The 17,869-nt window shown below is 45.7% G+C and overlaps 1 long non-coding RNA gene across 1 annotated transcript; it reads right to left on the bottom strand.

The window, feature by feature from the left end:
* Positions 1–10,778: 10,778 nt before the first annotated feature.
* Positions 10,779–16,287, bottom strand: LOC134164791 (uncharacterized). Its single transcript, XR_009965267.1, has 2 exons — positions 16,213–16,287; positions 10,779–11,269 (listed from the first exon to the last, which is right to left on the bottom strand). It is a non-coding gene; the product is annotated as an uncharacterized LOC134164791 (long non-coding RNA).
* Positions 16,288–17,869: the final 1,582 nt, after the last annotated feature.

The raw sequence follows: 17,869 nt of genomic DNA, 5'->3' as shown, positions 1-17,869 counted from the left end.
TCTGAGTGCCTGCTTTGCAAAAGCCAGAAGTGGGTACTGAGGACATGCAGAGCCTGTACTTTCTACTGATAAGGTCTTTTAAGGTGGAGTGCTTGGAAACCTTGGAAAGCTGCAGCTTGGAATCTCAGGTATGCCTTTTTGTGCAAATGCTAGCTCCCAGGCTGTGCAAGCAGCTGGGGGGTTTTGTATTTCCCCATTGCAGATTAAACTTTGTGCGTGTATTAAAACTGTGTGAAATGACTTGTTTCTAATGGAATATTCAACCAACTTACTGAAAAATAACCCCCCCCGGCTTAATTCCAGATAATCTGAAATCACATGTAAAGCTTGTAGCAGATAGCTGCAGAATCACTACTGCAATGAAGAGACCAGAAATTGGATTATCATTAAAATCAAAAGATAGAATCACAGAGTGGTTTGGGTGGGAAAGGACCTTAAGGTCACCTAGATCCAGCCCCCTGCCATGGGAAGGGACACCTTCCACTAAATCAAAGTAATCAACAAGTTTGACTTAACCTGTTGAATATCTTTGTTTCAATATTCCAAATGTTAAGACCAACCTAGCATACATTCCTAAGTTTGCTTTACTTTCATTATTCTTTGTGTCAGTGACCGAATGGAACTACTCCTTGTGGTAAAATCAGGCAGTCCTACGAGGGCCTGTAGAAGCCTGTAGGGTCAGAGTCTTAAATCTGAGGTACTGTATTTCATTTCAGTGACAGCTGAGTGGACAAATCCTAATAATGCAGTTAATTCGCTTGGCTTGTAAGCAAGGACCTCGGTATTTCTCAGTTCTTGCTTACTGAGAGTTGTTACAAGCTTTGGAGGAGGTAGATGGTCTCGAAAGAGGCATGGAGAGCTGCAGCTGGTGGTGAGCCCTTGGGCTGGAAACAGCAAAAGTGCTAGGAATGTGTTTGGAAATAGTCAAGTGTTTACTCACATGTCAGTAACACGGCACTGAGATTTATCTGTTGTGTTATCAGCATTGATCCTGAATGTACAGTTCAGTGAGCACTGGTTAACTACACACCATTAATAGCTACCAACCACTTCAACCCTGATATGCTCCAAACCACGTGAGCCGAGTAGCTTTTTCCCTGTGATGTGATGCACTTGTTCAGCCAACAGCATAGTATGGTTTGCACTTGATTAAAAAGGCAGCCTCTTTGTTCCTTTACTCTATGTAGTACATCTCCTATCTGTTTTAAATGCACTGTAGGCAGTGATAACTTATGATGAAAGCCCAATCACTCTCACATAAAAGAAAAAGGGAGAAGACACCAAAACTAACTTTCTCCCCCTGCGGCTCCATTTTCCCCTATTCGCAAGTGAAAAGGGCTCGGTAATGAACTGTGCTGCAGAAAATCAGAATGAAAACCAGCATGAACACAATAGAAAAAACACTTGCAGATTATTAGTGACATTTCACAAGTGATCACTGACTTAAAAGATCTGTGCACTGATTCTTTAACCCCCTGTGAACTCCTTAGGGCTGCTTTCTAGTCTATACCATGTACCAGAGAATAAAGTCACTTCTGAGAGCAATCTGCAGGGTTTCCATACATGTCAGTGATAAAGAACTTTGCTGCCCTGTATTCACCTAAAAACCTTTACAGCGGCACTACTGGAATAGAAACAACACAGGAAATTAATAAACCCCATGAAAATCTTTTCAGGGTATATTACTTAAGCTGTGAATCAGATGAGGAACTTGTCTAAACAGATTAAATTCAACGGCACATAGCTTGTACAAAGCCATTATGATGTACACATACCTTAACACAGCCAAAGTACTTTTGTGCTTTGAAAGGCTCTATTAGAGGTAAAAATCTGCAGAGACAAGTTGGTAAGCAGCCCCTCAGCGCCCGGGAGATTGCAAACACCACACGTGTCCATCCTGGCTGGCCACAGGCATAGCCTCCTCTCAAAACATCCCGTCTGAGAGGGGAAAGCACTCATTGCTGCTGCTTCTGATGGAGATTTGCATGATTCAAACTCCAGACATTTGAAGAAAATAAAAATGTTTGAATGCCTCGGGAATGAGTCACGACGCAGTTTTGGATCAGGCTCTTGGCACCACAAAGCAGCCATTGTAGAGCAAGGATTTCCTGGTCTCAAAAATGCTACTGAATCATTGGCTTGAAAGAGCAACCTTTCTGCAAAAGCCCTGCCATTAGACAAATGTCTTTTTCAGCTCTCCATTGGAGAGACAGCTTGTTTGTCTGTCAAGCGTTCTCAGGAGTATTTACTCTGCATTTTCACTGCTGTAAGTTGCTATTGTCAGGCTGCTTGGAAAGCAGAAAGAAACAACAACTAACTTTTCACAGAGGGCAGGCAGAAAGACTTGGAATTTGCTACCTGGGGACCATTACTCTAACCCTCTTGAGCTTCACCCTTAAACCAGCCTGCATTTCCTTTCACATACAAAAGCCGCAAAAGCAAACAACAACAACCAAGGAAGGAGACTGAACATTCATGAGATGTTGTTCATTAAGATAAACTGGAAAACATCAGGGATCTTGATGTCCTTCCCCCTAAAATTGCCCAGAGGTTGCATGTCACACATTACCTTTGCACTCTGTTTTTACATTTAAGAACATCCACATATGCATGTAGGTATGCATGCATGCATGGTATGTTCAAAACATCAGCACTGGATAGTTAAATTGGGGCTGTTCAGCCTGGAGGAGAGAAGCTGCGTGGAGCCCTCAGAGCAGCTTCCAGGGTCTGAAGGGGGCTACAAGGATGCTGGAGAGGGGCTCTTCATCAGGGACTGCAGCGACAGGACAAGGGGTGATGGGTTCAGACTGAAACAGGGGGAGTTCAGGTTAGATCTAAGGCAGAAGCTCTTCCCTGTGAGGGTGCCCAGAGAAGCTGTGGCTGCCCCATCCCTGGCAGTGTTCAAGGCCAGGTTGGACACAGGGGCTTGGAGCAAGCTGCTCCAGTGTGAGGTGTCCCTGCCCGTGGCAGGGGGTTGGAACTGGATGAGCTTTAAGGTCCCTTCCAACCCAAACCAGGCTGGGATTCTCTGTTTCTTGTTGCCCATTCTGCATTCTCAAGATAGGGTATGGGAAAAAAAAACAAGAAAATAATTCTACCTTGGCGGGCAACACTCTGCAATATTGTTATTAAGAGGCTGGCCAGTGCTCTCCTGAGACACCTGACACAGGTTTTCTGTCTGTCTTGTCCACCACAAAACTCACTGCTGTCTGCTCAAACGAGATCTGCAGTATACTCTGCCCCTAGTCTCCTGCCTTAAAAGACAAACCATGTCCAGTGTTTCAGCTAAACATCAGCTGAACTACATAGCTGTGATCAGTTGAAGCACAGTTACCTGTTTTTTCTTGATACTCTTATGCTGCTTAATTACACCTTTTCTTTTTAAGTTCTATGATCTGCCTTTATATATTGAATATCAAATAATTATTTGATTTATTTGTGACACAGGAAATCAGTCTTATGGGGTCATGACGTAGGCTCTGGGGGAATCTGAGTTGCAAGCACACTCATAGTTGTCAGCAGAAATTTACTGCCTCATTGCAAGACATGAGGCAGCTGAACATTGCTTCTTGAGTAAGAAAATAGCGAGCAGCATGTGAACCTTGAGAGGTCATTGCAGAGAGCTGTGCTTACTATCTACAAACAGTAGGTATCATACAGCTGTATCTAAGTGTTTCCTATTTTGGACTAATTTCCAGATTCCAGACTATGGGAAAAATAGCTTTGAGAGCTCTATGTCTCGCGGTGTATTTTTGGTTCAGCAAGTGTCTTCACAGACCATCTTTTCAAATACACAGGAGACAGTGAGCAAGTCATGTTTACTTTAGCTCACACTTTTAGTTGTAAAAAAGGTCTGTGCCACAAACTCAGGCATTTTAATAAGGCCAATGTTGTCATTTCATTGCAAAATTAACTGGTGAGGCAAGGAAGGAGAAATGTTTGTTCCTGACACGAATTCAGTATATATTACATTCACGCATGAAAAGACTTCAAGTATGATGCTTCCTTTCTTTCCTACATCAAAGGAAGAATATTCAAGGCAAAGCCAGGTTTTCTTTAGTTAAAATAAAGGTAAGGTTTTCTTTAAATCAATGCAAACATGATATAAAAGTATTTCATCTTCCCCCCCCCAAATTGTTGTAATTCTGAGCGTCTTAAGGGCGTGGAGGAGCCATAGCAATTCTTCACAAAGGGAAAAGAAACACGACTCTCATCCAGGCTCAGGGACATTCTGTATCTAAAGTAATCTTGTATTTACTTTATCTTGTCCCTACAGTACTGGTGGCATGGACAGAGCTCAGGGGGTTGGAACTGAATGATCTGAAGATCCTTTCCAACCCAAACCATTCTATGATTCTATGAAGTCAGAACAACAGAATTCACTCTGGGGCAAGCGAAGCGCTAGGCACAGCTCGTGTTCCCTGCCAGTACTGATGCTGGCAATGCTCTCTGGAAGCCAGTGTGGTTTACTCAGTGTTTACCCTTCTACACATCAAAGAAGTAGACACTAGACTTGTTTTCAGTGAAGGTGGAATATAATATTTCATGCTCTGTTTTTCTTTTAAAAAGCATTTTCCTTGTTTATGTTTTTTCTTTCCCATTTGCTTGAGCTCTATCCTTTCACTGCATTTTTCCTGAACTTTTCTTTCTCCTATCCTTTCCCACTGCACCCTTTAACTAAAGCTTCATTTACTTTTGAGTATTTCAGTTTGCTCTCCTTACCTTGGCCATTGTATTTTGCTGCTGCCAAACCTTATCATTTTGGGGCAGAGTTAGCTATATTTTTTATTCACATAAAGACTCTCTGCCTTCAGTTAGTTCTTGATTCAGTTGGATATAATTAAGTAACTGTGGGCTTTAATAGAGGAGTATTAGAAAGAAGGGTGAACTGTTAGGATGTGAAATTCATGTATTTATTGACATTTCTTTTTCTTACTAGGCCTTTTCTCCACCCATGGTACTTGAAATACATGGATTTATAATGCTGTGCTGACAATCCTGAACCTCACAGTCATTTTTTTTTAGTGCTCCAATCTGTCCTTTTCAAACAGCAGTATTATCCTGATATATTCAGACTGGCTCCTGAGAGAGATGAATGAGCATCTTCCACCCTTCCCAAATCCAGCTTCCCTCCTGCAGCACTCTGACATTCCTAAGTTGCCTAGCAGATATTAAGAGTATTGCAGTGATGATAAAATAGAAATGCTCCTAATGAACATGTTTGAATTTCCATAGTAATTCTTACAAAATAATAGGCTTCTGGGCCTTCAGATTGCTCCTGAGATATGCTCCCCTAGTCTATATCCCCTGGGGTTCCGTTAATCAGGACATTTGGTGTCGCATGTTACAAAAGCCATTCAAAGGCCTTTTTTATTGGTTCAAGAGAGAAAACAGCACTTTCAGTGTGTTGCTGCTTCAAGAAACATTTGAAAGCATTTCTAGCCAAGTTCTCCAAACTTACTATACTAAAAAGGTGTATGTAAGATGTTACAGAAAACAGGCAGAAGATGGTGTTGAACCATACTATCATTGGTTTTCTGTTAAATGGCTAAACCCCCCAAACAGCATAATGAATTTTAATACTGCAAGCGTCCTGCTCACCACTGAGCTATCCCAGGGTTATGTTTCCAATGGTCCCAAGTGGACTTTCCCCTTCCAGCCAGTGCTTTTGCGTCCAGCACCGTGTCTGCATAAGTCATGCGTACTGTTCCTTGCTCCAGCTTTTGTCCCCTGCATCAGTTGGATTGTTCCTAGGTGATGCTCATTGGTTTGTTGATCTTGCTTCGTAAATATTTTCTTTCCCTATGCTGTTATTCAGCAATGTTATGACAGAAAAACCAGATTGGTTTTGCCTGACACCCCCCCCCCCCCGTTCCTGATGTGTAGTACAAAGTTGAATAGCACTGGGGAGTCAGGGGAATGATTGTTTAAATGCTGACACAATCGCTGCAGTTTACTTTGGAAATAAACCCCTGAGAAGGAGGCTGTAAAGAAGATCTTTGTTGATGCTGCATATAGCTTCTACAAAACTTGACCTTGTATTTCCTACAACACCCGACCTTTCCTTGTGCTTTATAGCAAACTTGTGAAGTAAGCTTGCGTTATCTGCTGGCAAATTCCAAACTCAAGAAAACATACAGAAAAGGCAGATAAATTTGTGCTGTTGCCCTAATTCCTGTCAGGGCTCTGCACAGTATTTCCCATGAAATGGACACTCGAAAAGAATGAAGTGCATGCTTCCCTCCAACAGCTCTGCCAAAGCACCACTGCCCAGAGCATGCAGACTGAGTGGGCAGCCCTGAGGTCTGCACTATCCATCTCGGTGGGGAAACAAAACACTGCAGGGATGGGAAGGGTAGATGAAGTTTTTAAAGTAAGTTATTGAGCAATGTAGGGTGAGCTAAAGTACTGCCCATTGCCTTGGAGTGAACTACTTCTAATCTGTAAATATTGCATCTTTTTCTTGACCTTGAGGGACCACAGAATGTTCTGAAGCATGATTTCCAAGCCTTTATTAATCAAGAGAAAAGAAACTGTGTTCCTTGGCCTGTATCCTCTGCTGCAATGTACTTTAGGCTAAATGATGCATTGAGTTTACAGCGAGCATTTTGACAGTCCAAAAAGATGAATTAGTCATTCTGCATTAACTCAGTTTCTAGGGGAGTGGGAAAATGCGCTATCTGTTCTTACGCTATGGGAAAATATGCCTACGCTGTCCACATGATAGGGGAAGAATTCATTTTCCAAGGCACTCTTCCAAAACACTGAATGAACTTGATTTGGAAAAATCACTGCAAGGTTTGCAAAGACAAGGTCCAGGTGACTCACCTGGAGCTTCTGATTGTTAAATCCATGCTGTGATGAGGATTTCCCTTTGAACGCTTTCTCTCTAGATTATATGGTGATGTTTGGCTTAGACAAATCCCTTTGTTAAACCTGAGAAAACAGTTTTGTGAAACTAATCACTACAGGCACTTGTGAGACTCTGGTGCAATGGCACAGGACATGAAATGCAGGGGCCCCGATGTGTCAGTTCAGTCCCTGGGCTGCCGTAGAGGATCCACAACCATCCCACAGTGGGCAGAATGGAGAGGTTATACAACCATTTGACTAGCCTGGGAATGTATCACCATAATTGCACTTTGGTGGGATTGAACTACACCCAGTAAAGCTGGATGTTGCCTTTTGTGACATGCATTGGGCCTGATGGGCAGGTCTCTGAAGTTTTCATACAATCATGCTTTACACAGTAGGTGAGCAAAAGAGGAAAACCAATAAAGTAATGCCCTTTCCCTGGATTCTAATGCACCAAAAATCTATTTGATTTAGCCTTTATCTGAGCATTCCCCCTTGGATAAGACTAAAAGATTTGGTTCTAACTTGGTCCTAGAGAAGGCTGAAATTGTCTCGCTTTTGATAAGACATTTCATAGAGAAAACAATGTGGAAAAATGGATATGTGGAATGTTTCCTGGAATCCTCTCAGCTCTTTTAACTGCTTAGACTGCACCTCGCTGTCACGACAGAAATGAAAATGCTAAAAGAAAATGAGCACCCACAAGCTGAGGGGTTTATTTGCTTTAAAAAGAAAGCCTGCTGTTTGAGGGGTTTGACGTCTTTGACCTGCCAATGCCCCTGACGAACAAAATGAATCCTAAGCCATCTGTTTTCAGTTCTCTGGCACTAGTACGAATTTCTTGTAGTTTAATCTCTGATTAAGCTAAGAAGGGAAATGAATAATTTAATTGACTTGCATTCCTATTTGGAAGATTGATTCGCAGGACTAGAAGCTGTCCCAGGTCACAAGCGTAGATGAACCCTGTGCCCTCAGTCTAATCCTCGGCGGACGTTTGCCTGCATCACGAAGGATGTGCATCGTCTGGTACCCCTGATGCCATTACAGCAGAGCAAGGATCAGGGCTGGGAAAGCTTTGAGAGCAAAACGTGCTCAGAGCTGCATGGGATACTCAAAGATAACTTGCTTGCAGTTCAGCCTGGCTCTAGCCGAGCAGGATTACTTCTCTTTCTCAAGCTCACTCAATTTTTAGCTAAATTGGAGAATAAAATCCCCTCTTTTCTTTCCTTGTAACCTTTCTACTGCTGGAACAGTGCAGAGTTGTCTCAGATAACCACGTCCACATGAGAAATGCTGTGCATGCCAAAACCCCCTCTCCAAAAGGAAATTATTTGAGATTCCTCTAGAGATAACACTGATAATTTAAAATGTAGTTGGATTTGCTCACTCTCGCTGCAAGGTAATTGCAAATGGTCTCTAGGTCATGGATAAACCTTTGGGCATTACAGCTTTTTCTTCTTCCTAGCACATGATGGAAGAATTTCTCTGGAAACGCTCCAGATCACTCAAACACTGCCATTTCCCCAGCTTCCAGGGCAAGAACAGCAGAAAATTGTTTTAATCTTTCCAGGTAATAGTTACACAACCTCGGATTTTATGAACCTGCATTCCTTCCAGCTAAAAGTACCGTTTAATTAAACCTGGGAGAGGGCTGCAAACATTAATCAAGGCTACACGAAAATTACTCCTCCGCCTCTGTTTCTTGAGCAGTAACTCGCATGAACAGATGAAGAATGCCACCTACAGTTAAGGTCAGGAATCTTGGTCTCTCCCGAGGTACCCGTTTTGAGTTTCTACCCTGCGACCAGAATATGAATGAACAGTTGCTAAGTCACAGGAACCGCATCACACCGAGCAGGGTAATTAACTGCTGAAGCTGGGTTATATGGCTATAAAGAAAATGAAAACGTTTAGAAAGTGATTGCCCTGGAGGCAGGGGCATTCAGCTCATTTCTCCCATCAAAAGCACATGAAACTTCTTCTGTGAGCAGATATGACACTGAAAAAAAACCCAGTACTCAGTGTGAGTCGACATGGAACTTTACAGTAAGGATGGTAAGTTGAAATACCAAGAGGTGCTTTGCAGCCTTTTCCACCATCACACTACGATGCAGTAAAAGACAGTTAAGAGGAATGCAATTTAAGTTGAATGAAGCATGGTAGGAAAGGAGGAATTATTTTCCTAGCCAAAGAATTATTAGACTGTGCAAAGTGTCTTCCACAAAGCATTCAAAACTTTGAGGCACTTTGCAATAGTGACAATAGCCGAATGCACAGGTTTGAGTGTTGAGGCTGCGGGGGTTATAAGAGACACCAGAGCCAAGTGAAATCTGAAGTGTTTTACTCATCTCTCTTGCCTGTTCTGAAGAGCTCCTGGAAGGAGAGCAGCCCTGCTGGCTGCTTCAATTTGATTACCCAAGCACAGGGGGTGTGATTTGGTTGTTCAGACACTGATTCCTTGCCCTTCAGACACTGTCCAGCTCCCAGCCCCCTGTGTGTGACTCTGCTGGGCTTTCCAGGAAGAATGATGTCTATGTTCCTTCAAAAAGATGGATCGCACGAAGACTATCCAAGACTCTGCTGTGGCCAATTAAACAGTGCCTGAAGTTTCTGTCCATAGGATAACTCCCAACTTTTGACAGCAAAACACTTTGTACAGAGGCTGCACAAACAACAGCCCCTTAAATTCTAAACCTGACCAAGCTACAGGCATCTTTAAAGTGACTGAACTTGTTTTATATGCTAGCACCAGGTTGATGCTGTCTTTTGGAAACAGCTGAGGTTCATGCAATTGCAATTTTACTCTTCATTTGGGTTATTACTTTAACTGTTGGCAAACTACACCCTTCCTCCCAGTTGTGTGGAGAACTGCACCTTCCTTGAGCACAGTTATATACACTTAGCTTGGCATTGTAGTGACAGGACAAGGAGTAATGGGTAAAAAACTGAAGCAGGGTGAGTTCAGGTTAGACCTAAGGCAGAAGCTCTTCCCTGGGAGGGTGCTGAGGCGCTGGCACAGGGTGCCCAGAGAAGCTGTGGCTGCCCCATCCCTGGCAGTGCTCAAGGCCAGGTTGGGCACAGGGGCTTGGAGCAAGCTGCTCTAGTGGAGGGTGTCCCTGCCTGTGGCAGGGGTTGGAACTGGGTGAGCTTTAAGCTCCCTTCCAACCCAGACAATTCTATGGTTCTATGATTCCTGCAGCTTCCAGCTGAATCCCCTCTGGACCTGCAGTGATGGACCCCTGTCCACCAGACTATCCTGGCCTGGGGCTGAACGACAGGGTCCTAATCATGACTCAGACATTATCTCCTGGCCTTGGCTGGGGCAGCCTGATTTACTTCCCTTTCTCTAAAACTGCTGTGAGAGCATCATGAGGTTTCAGGTTTATAAAGGGAGATGCGTAAGAACAAGGAAGCGTAATGTAATGATTTAACAGACTTTCCCATAGCCCATAACTCTCTGAGAGTTTTAAATAATAAAAATATAATAAAACCGAGACATTACGCATAAAGAATAAGAAAAATCAGTAATGATTTTTTTTTTGGTCATTCATACTTTTTGTGAGAGGCCCTTCAGTGACTGGGTGGTGAGCAGCACCACCGGTGCCACCGGTTTCATTGCCACGGGTCAGGGAACCAGCGCAGAGAGCTGGCTTCCTGGTGTGCTTTGAAAGGTTGGCTTTCTGTAACGTAGGGGTTGCTAAACCAGTTCTTTTCTCTGTGCTCTTTACGTGATAACACAGCAGAGACTGAAAGACTACCGCAGGATATGCAGCGCTCTCAGGCTTATCAAAGCTCCTTAACAGTTGTGACTTTTGTTTTTCTGGACTCCTGGCATTACATTTCTTTCTCTTTCTTTTACTCCAACAGAAACGCTCACATTAGCTTAAATGTCTCTAGGGGAAGGATGAAAATAACGCCAACAGTTTCAAGATCAAGGGCAAACAGAGCCCAAGATGTATTTCATAGTTTGACAACAAAACGCTCCTGAGCAGAGCTTGCCCAAACCACACATTTGTAATGCTGATCTGACTATCAATTCCACAGAGAAACTGAGAAAACCCACGCATTTGCATCTGCTCCCTTTGGAGTACAAGGGAAGAGACAGGACAAAAACCAAGGCTGCCTACATACAAAGAGACAAGGAAATAAGCTTATGTTGTAAACTGGGCACCTCTTGCTGGCTGGTATCAGCCAGCAGGTGAGTGTATTTGTTGCCTGCCAAGCTGCAGTTGGACAGCCAGCTCTGTCTGTCCTTCCACTACTTACGGTACACCAGTTACACGCCAAAGTCAAGCCCCTTGTGTTCATAATTTCATCCAAGCTGTCAGGAGCTGCGCAGAAGCTTGAACCGTGAGAATGACTTCACTGCAAGCCAAGATACTCCTCTAACCCTGTCTGGCTTCTGTTCCCTTCACTGCAAGAATCAAGAGGAGACCTCAGCAGCGCACTCAGTACTTCCTCTCCTAACTGCAGGGCTGGTTTGTCTGTGACCCTGTCGTGTCCCGTCCCTCCCCCCCGGGGCAAGGCAATTTCCTTCCTCAAAAAGCCAACCGTGCTAACGGCTGCTTGCATGAGACAGGCTTGGGGAAGGAGCCGTCTGAAGTGGGGCTTCCTGGAATCTTGAGGAGCTGAGCATCCCCTACCACGCTATCAGCGAGGCTGTGCCTGTGTTATCTTGATGAGAACCGAGTCATTTTTCAGTGGGCAATTCTAATGCTAAAGCATCAGGATTTCCCCTCTCACACTTCCCTATCTCAAAATCTGTGTTTTGCTTTAGGCAAGGCAAAGGATTCTGAGGAAAGGTAACAACATCTGGGGGACTTTTTCGTCTCACTGCAAGCCAGCAGCAAAACACCCATGCTCTGGAAGTCAGCCTGAGAGCAGGCACTAAAGATTGCTCTGTGGTTCTTGGGAAGGGGAGAGAGATGAGGGCAGCTGGAATAGGGAGAAAACCAACCCTGCCTTTTGGCAAAACCTGAGGTTGTCATCAGAGATATGTGTTTGTGATTGGTGGAAAAACCAGAAAAGAGTATACATTTATCTATATCAACACAGGAAATACAGGTTAACATTTCTTATACTGATTTTCACCCTATGTCAGTTTTCATTTAGTCAGGGTTGTGGTCTAACAGGTATGAGAAGGCACCTTCAAGGGATATTTCTCAAAGTGAAATTATTTTCTTGTTTGATCTGGTTTTGGTTGGTTGGGTTTAGAATTGGTGCTTATTATTCCCAAACCTTTTGACCTGGTGAATGAATGCATTCAGTTTGGATGGCCGTAACCCTCTTCTGAAAAGCAGGGAGCTTACACAGAGAAAAAGAAGAGTTTAATGTGGAAGTGATTAGTATAAGACCATAGGAGCACTCATGTCTTCAGGAAACCATGTGGCCATTTGCATTTACGTCCCCTCTAACACATTCATTGCTGGAGCCTAGAATCTGTCAGCAGCAGAAATCAATCCCCAGCACATATCACCAAGTTCAAGTTTATTACGCCATCAAGGTGGAGCTCAGCTATCCCTGCTGTCATGCTGCTTTAAATAAGCGAAGAGATGAAGCTAATTTAAATATCATCTGGTTTGGGAGAGGACTGTGCTCTGTGCTCGCTTCTATCACAAGGAATTTGGGTTGGATTGGAAAGAGCAGATTTGAGTGGGGAATTTTTTAAGTGAGGCAGAAGTGAAGGGGAGTGAAAACTGATCCTGAGTTTTTATATAACGCATCAAAGCTTTGGCATGCGTATTTGCTTTATGAGCATGTAACTCTATCTCCTAATGTGAGTTCATTTCATCCGCATGACAGAGAGCAAGTATTCTGCTGCACAGCTAGCCATTGTCTCTTGGATGCAATGAGCCCAAGCTGGTATGACAGACATACCCCAACTGCTGCCTTTGCTTATTCTTTCCCTAGAAGAGAGAGTGGGCCAGGTATTCATCTCCCGGTGAGACTGTATGAGATGAATGCGACAATTCAACTAGGGATAAAACTACTGCTATTTCATGAAGACAGCTTTAGTACAGTTCATACTCCCCTCTGCCTTCTAGAAACCGCTGTAGTTCTTCCCCGCGTTCGCTAAGAGTTCTCCTGAAATGCCAGGTGGATGTGAATGCTTGACCTACAAGATGCTGCACTTCTGAACTCAGCAATAGTTTTGATTTCTTTTTCATTTTCGGCGGATCACTTTCCCAACATTCCTGCTAGGCAGATGGAAAACTTTCCATCCCTTTTTAGAAACACTGTGAAACAACAGAACTAAGGAAAAGAGAAATGGTATGATTCTATTTTACCAATTCAATATTAATTTACACGGCAGACCTGCCTTTAAGTGACCCAGATCAAAGTCTGTGATTACAGTTTAGTTCTCTGTGTTTTTTTCCTTCAATTTAAGTTGAAAAATACCTTTAACCACCTTCATCCTGTTGTTCTTGGCCTCTGGCGAGTAATTCTGTCCCTCTTGGCTGCTTATGTATCTCAGCTGCTCATGGTAAGGTCTGATGGCAGATCCTCGGTACAGTTAACTATTTACATTGAATGGCAGCGAGTCCATAACCCCTGCCCATCCTCTGATTTGTAGCTAAAATACGTCTACAAACCAAAAACTACTCAGCAAAGTCTAACAGTGGCTCGCTAAAGATGACTTGATGCAGACAAGAGGGAGAGGCATTTCACTGAAATAGGAGATGGAAGTTTACTGTCCTGTTCTGAAAGAGCGGGTGGAAGAGGGATTCTAGCTGAGACCTCCCACAGTTTATCTGATTGCTTCTCACCAGGGTGTATATGGTGTTCACTGGCTATTCTTACAATATGCATAACAAGGAAATAGGCATAATTGGTGGGAAATCCCCAAAGTATTTGGATATGTAACATGGCTTTAGCAACCTTAAAGACTTGGGCCTCAGGTTGGACACTGCAGCCAGAAACAGAAACTGGTGCTGAGAGAATGAGGGTGTTTGTAGAGTCTGGGAGGCAGAAGAATCAGCAACGTGGGGCTTGGGCACTTGAAATCAAAGCCACATGGCTGAGTGCCCATAGTGACTACTGCAGCTATTCTGTGGCAGTGACGCTGTCCTCACCATCAACAAACCCAAATGTGCCGCGCTGCGTTCAGTGCCTGACCACTTCCAAAACCCTGGAATAAGAAAAGCTCACCATAAGCACTAATAACAAGTATAATGACAGGCTGCGGGTGGGGGAGCTGAGCGGATGGATGCACAATGATGCAGGCTTCAGTTTTGTTTTCATTGCACATCTTCAGCCGTAGCCTGTGCCAGTAGCACCAGGAAGTTGTATGGGTGAATCTGCTGCTGCAGACATCTGTGCTCAGCAGAGCTCCCCATCAGCAATGGCATCAGTTAGCAGCTGGGCAGCCCCAAAGAGTGAGCAATCAGCAGTGCAGCAGCTGGGCTCTGTGGGGCTGCCCCATGGCTTACATGGGGCTCAGGGAGGCAGGGCACACACCAGCTGCCTGCCTCTCAGCCCCAGGCTGCTGGTGCTTGCTGTGGGAAAGCCTCCAGCTGCACCCAGGCATGCACACAGCACAACAACTGCCTGCCTGGGCTATTCATCACTCGCTAATGCGGGGTGTGTGACTTAAAATGGTACCAAAATTAAAGACAATGACTGATTAGAAAAGGATTTTCTTTGTCCCTAATGGGCCGCGTGGAAGAAAACCCCCTGAATAATTTATCAACTGGCTAACAGCTGGATGGAGCTGTTATCATGCTGAAGAAATGGTGCTAAATTAATCCCTGATATACTCTGTGGAATTGCAGGGAGTAATTCGAGGCATTTTTAACTGGTTCAGCATCAAAGGGACAGTGAGTAGGTAGCAGCAATAGATAAGAGTTTGAAGGGCTCTCCAGACTGTTTCATCCAAGTGAGGGCTGTTTATCATTTGTGATGCTGGTGCTACAGCTGTTACTAGAAAACCCTGCAGGTAGTCCTTTACTTCACGTAAATCTCAGTCAGAGGGAATAAATAAGCAATATATCTACAAATACAACCAAGAAACTGCCCATGGTGTTGACGTATAGTTCTTTCCTTTTGAACTATAGCCTAGTTACTTCTTGTCATTTCCCTTTCAAGCACAGGGAATGCAACTTGCCATCTATCAGAAACTGTTCCTTTCCTTGCTTACAAAGTTTCAAGGAAAGATACGAACCTTCAGTGATAAGAATACAAGGAAATGAAGTTAAGAAGCAAAACCGCTTCTTAATTTTTATCCCCCTCAAGATCCCAGCCCAAATCTTGTGGGGTTTGGGTTTGTTGTTTTGTTTGTTTTTTTTTTTAATGAAGAAAAAAAAATGCTTTTGAAGAAAGTAAAGGACCCTAAGAAAAAAGCATTGAGGTAATCCTCCTGCTGCTCTTCACCAGTGTAGGAAAAGGAGACAGACAGGACTTAGGGTGGAAAATGGGGATTTGACCACACAAAAGAAATGGCAATGGCAAAGAGAGCTCTTTTCCTAGGAGGGCAACAGTGAGAAGTCTAAACGGGGCTTGCAGCGATGGGCACTGAATGCACAGTAACTTCCAACCTACAACTGATTTCCCAGTAGTCTGTTCTTAGCAAATACAAAAGTCACAGCATGGGGGGGAGGGAGGAAGAGAGGCCAAGCTTCATCTTCGGAGTACCTGGGATGTTTCCACTCCTCCTGCATCACCTGTGTCCTGAAGCATCGCCATGGACCGAGTACAACCCCTAGAAATGAGCTGAGTGCTTTGGGAGGCGATGGACGGCTCTGCCGCAAGCTGTAACTGCCTGGTTATCAGCACAGAGGTGATACCAAACAGAGAGAGGCCAGACTCCGTGCAAAGCCACGGCTGTGTTGCAGAGCTCTTCAAGCACCCTGGAACTGGCATTTATGGGCTCAGAGCTGATGCTCAGCACGTAAATGCAGCGTGACAGAGCGCAGGGCTGCCTCACCAAGCAGGTCTCTGAGGAAAGCCCCAGACCCTCCGCGCTTACAAGGATAGTGAATGCCTAAACCACACCAGTTACCAAGCCCAAGAATCAGACGTTTACACCTTAGGTTTCCCCATGGATATCCATTCTCCACAACTTCAATCCTGGCGCCGCTTCCCCCACGGGAACCCTTTCTCGCTCAGATGCACGAGCAAACACAACCCAACAGTGGCTTTAACACACCCATACCCCTTCCAAACACCACACGTGTGACTTAAGCAGACCCCCACTGACTTCGGCTACCGCACGGCTTCTGCTTTCAGGGAGAACAGCGCGGGTTTTCAGCTCCCCGCTTGAACCGGCGGCTCCGGTTTCACACCCCTCCCTCCTGAGGGGACAACCCCACTGCCCCCCTCCCGCCCTTGTTCCCGCGCTCGCTCCCGTTTCCTTATTACCTTATTTGAAGCAAGGCACCAAGCAGGAGCCCACAGCCCGACAGGAACTTGTGTGTCCGAGGACGGCGGCGGGCGGCCACGGCCGCTCCCTCACACCCGGGGCCTCGCACCCTGCTCTGAGGTACCTCGCGCACACGCTCGGCGCGGTGCTGCCCCCTGGCGGCCCCGCTGGCGGTGGCGGGCGCTAGGACCCGGCTGCGGTGGGTGCTGAGCCGCGCTCCCACCGGGAACAAGATGCGTTTGCTTCCGGGGAGGCCGGTCCGCCCCGGTGCTCTATTGGCGGTTTGAGGTATAAAAGGGCGCCTGGACGCGCTTAAGAGGCGGTTGTGGGAGCTTTGTGAAGCCGCCTCTGGGTCGGGGCAGGTTGTGCAGAGCAGCCGGAGGAGAATGATTTGGGGGTGCTGGTTGATGAGAAACTGAACACGAGCCCCTTCGGTGCCCAGAAACCACCTTCGTGCTGGGCTGCGTCGACAGGAGCGTGAGCAGCAGGCGGAAGGAGGTGATTCTCTGTGTGTATTTATCATTGTTGTCCTCTGGTGTGGGTGCCCTGGCAGCGCTGCTGTGCTCTCAGGGGTGCTGCTTGCGGCGGGTCCTGGGTTTTCTGTGGTGTGGGTGCACTGGGTGACTGGAGGTGAGGGACGGGGTTCAGACACCCGCAGCCAGGCCTTTGAGGCCAAAAGGGACCATTAGATTATCCAGCCTGCTCTTTTGTATCGCACAGGCTGGGGGGTTCCCCTCAGACCTGCGCTGAGCTGCTGATTTGCTTGAAATCATACCTCCCCAGAAAAGCACCTGTCTTCATGCTGAGACAAATAGCAAGGGGTGGGGAACTCAGGCTTCCTTGGAAGTTTTGCCACAATGGTGTTAAAATGTGTGCCTGCAATCTCATTTCACTTTGCTCTGGCTGCGGTCGTTGTTCACAGGTCTTAATCGTTCTGTCCCTTAAAGTAAAGAGTCCTTAGTCACTGGTGGTGTCTTTTCTGATGGCTTTTATGTGGCAGTCAGCCTGTCTTTCGCTTCTCTGATAACCTGCACAGGTTGAGCTCGCCAGCTGTGTTTTCCCCAGCCCTCCCATCACGTTTGCAGCCTCTCCGGTTTATTAGCATGCTTGTGGAATTCCCCCGCTAAGCAGCGACTCTACAGACCCCAGAGGACAGCCGTGCGTGGTGTCTTAGCAAGGTACCCTCGTGGAGCTGGGTTTGGTGACCAGATGCTGTGCTCCATGGTAGGTAGCATCGGCTGTGAGTGGGCTGGTAGTAGCTTTCTGAGCTTGAATTCCGAAGCTTGCATGTTTAAAAGCTGACGTAGGAGGAGAGAGCTTCCCTCCCCGGCTTGGGCTGCCTGTGCCAGGGCCCTGCAGGTGTCTGACTGAGGGGCTTGCAGGCAAAGAGCTGTTCCTCAGGGCCCGCAGCCATCGGCCTGCATTTCAGACCTGCTGCTTGTGCCTGGAATAGCTCGAAGCAGATCTTTGTTGTGCTCGGCAAGGGTTTTCTAGGGCTGAAGAGAACCAGCAAGCTGGGGGCTTGGAGTCAGGAGTTCCCCGTTGCTGTCTGGTCCAGGGGAGCTCTCTGGTTGAGTTCATGGGGAGGTGTTTAAAGTCGCTTCAAGCGCCAGCAGTGCGCAGGGCCAGGGTTTGTCTTACAGTTCACTGGGGTCC

Source organism: Pezoporus occidentalis, unplaced genomic scaffold (genome assembly GCF_034315485.1).
Source record: "Pezoporus occidentalis ecotype Australia unplaced genomic scaffold, CSIRO_AGI_Poc_V1 ctg225, whole genome shotgun sequence".
Classification (NCBI taxonomy): Eukaryota; Metazoa; Chordata; class Aves; order Psittaciformes; family Psittacidae; genus Pezoporus; species Pezoporus occidentalis.
Note: the sequence above shows the minus strand (reverse complement) of the source record. Positions and strands in the feature narration are given on the sequence as shown.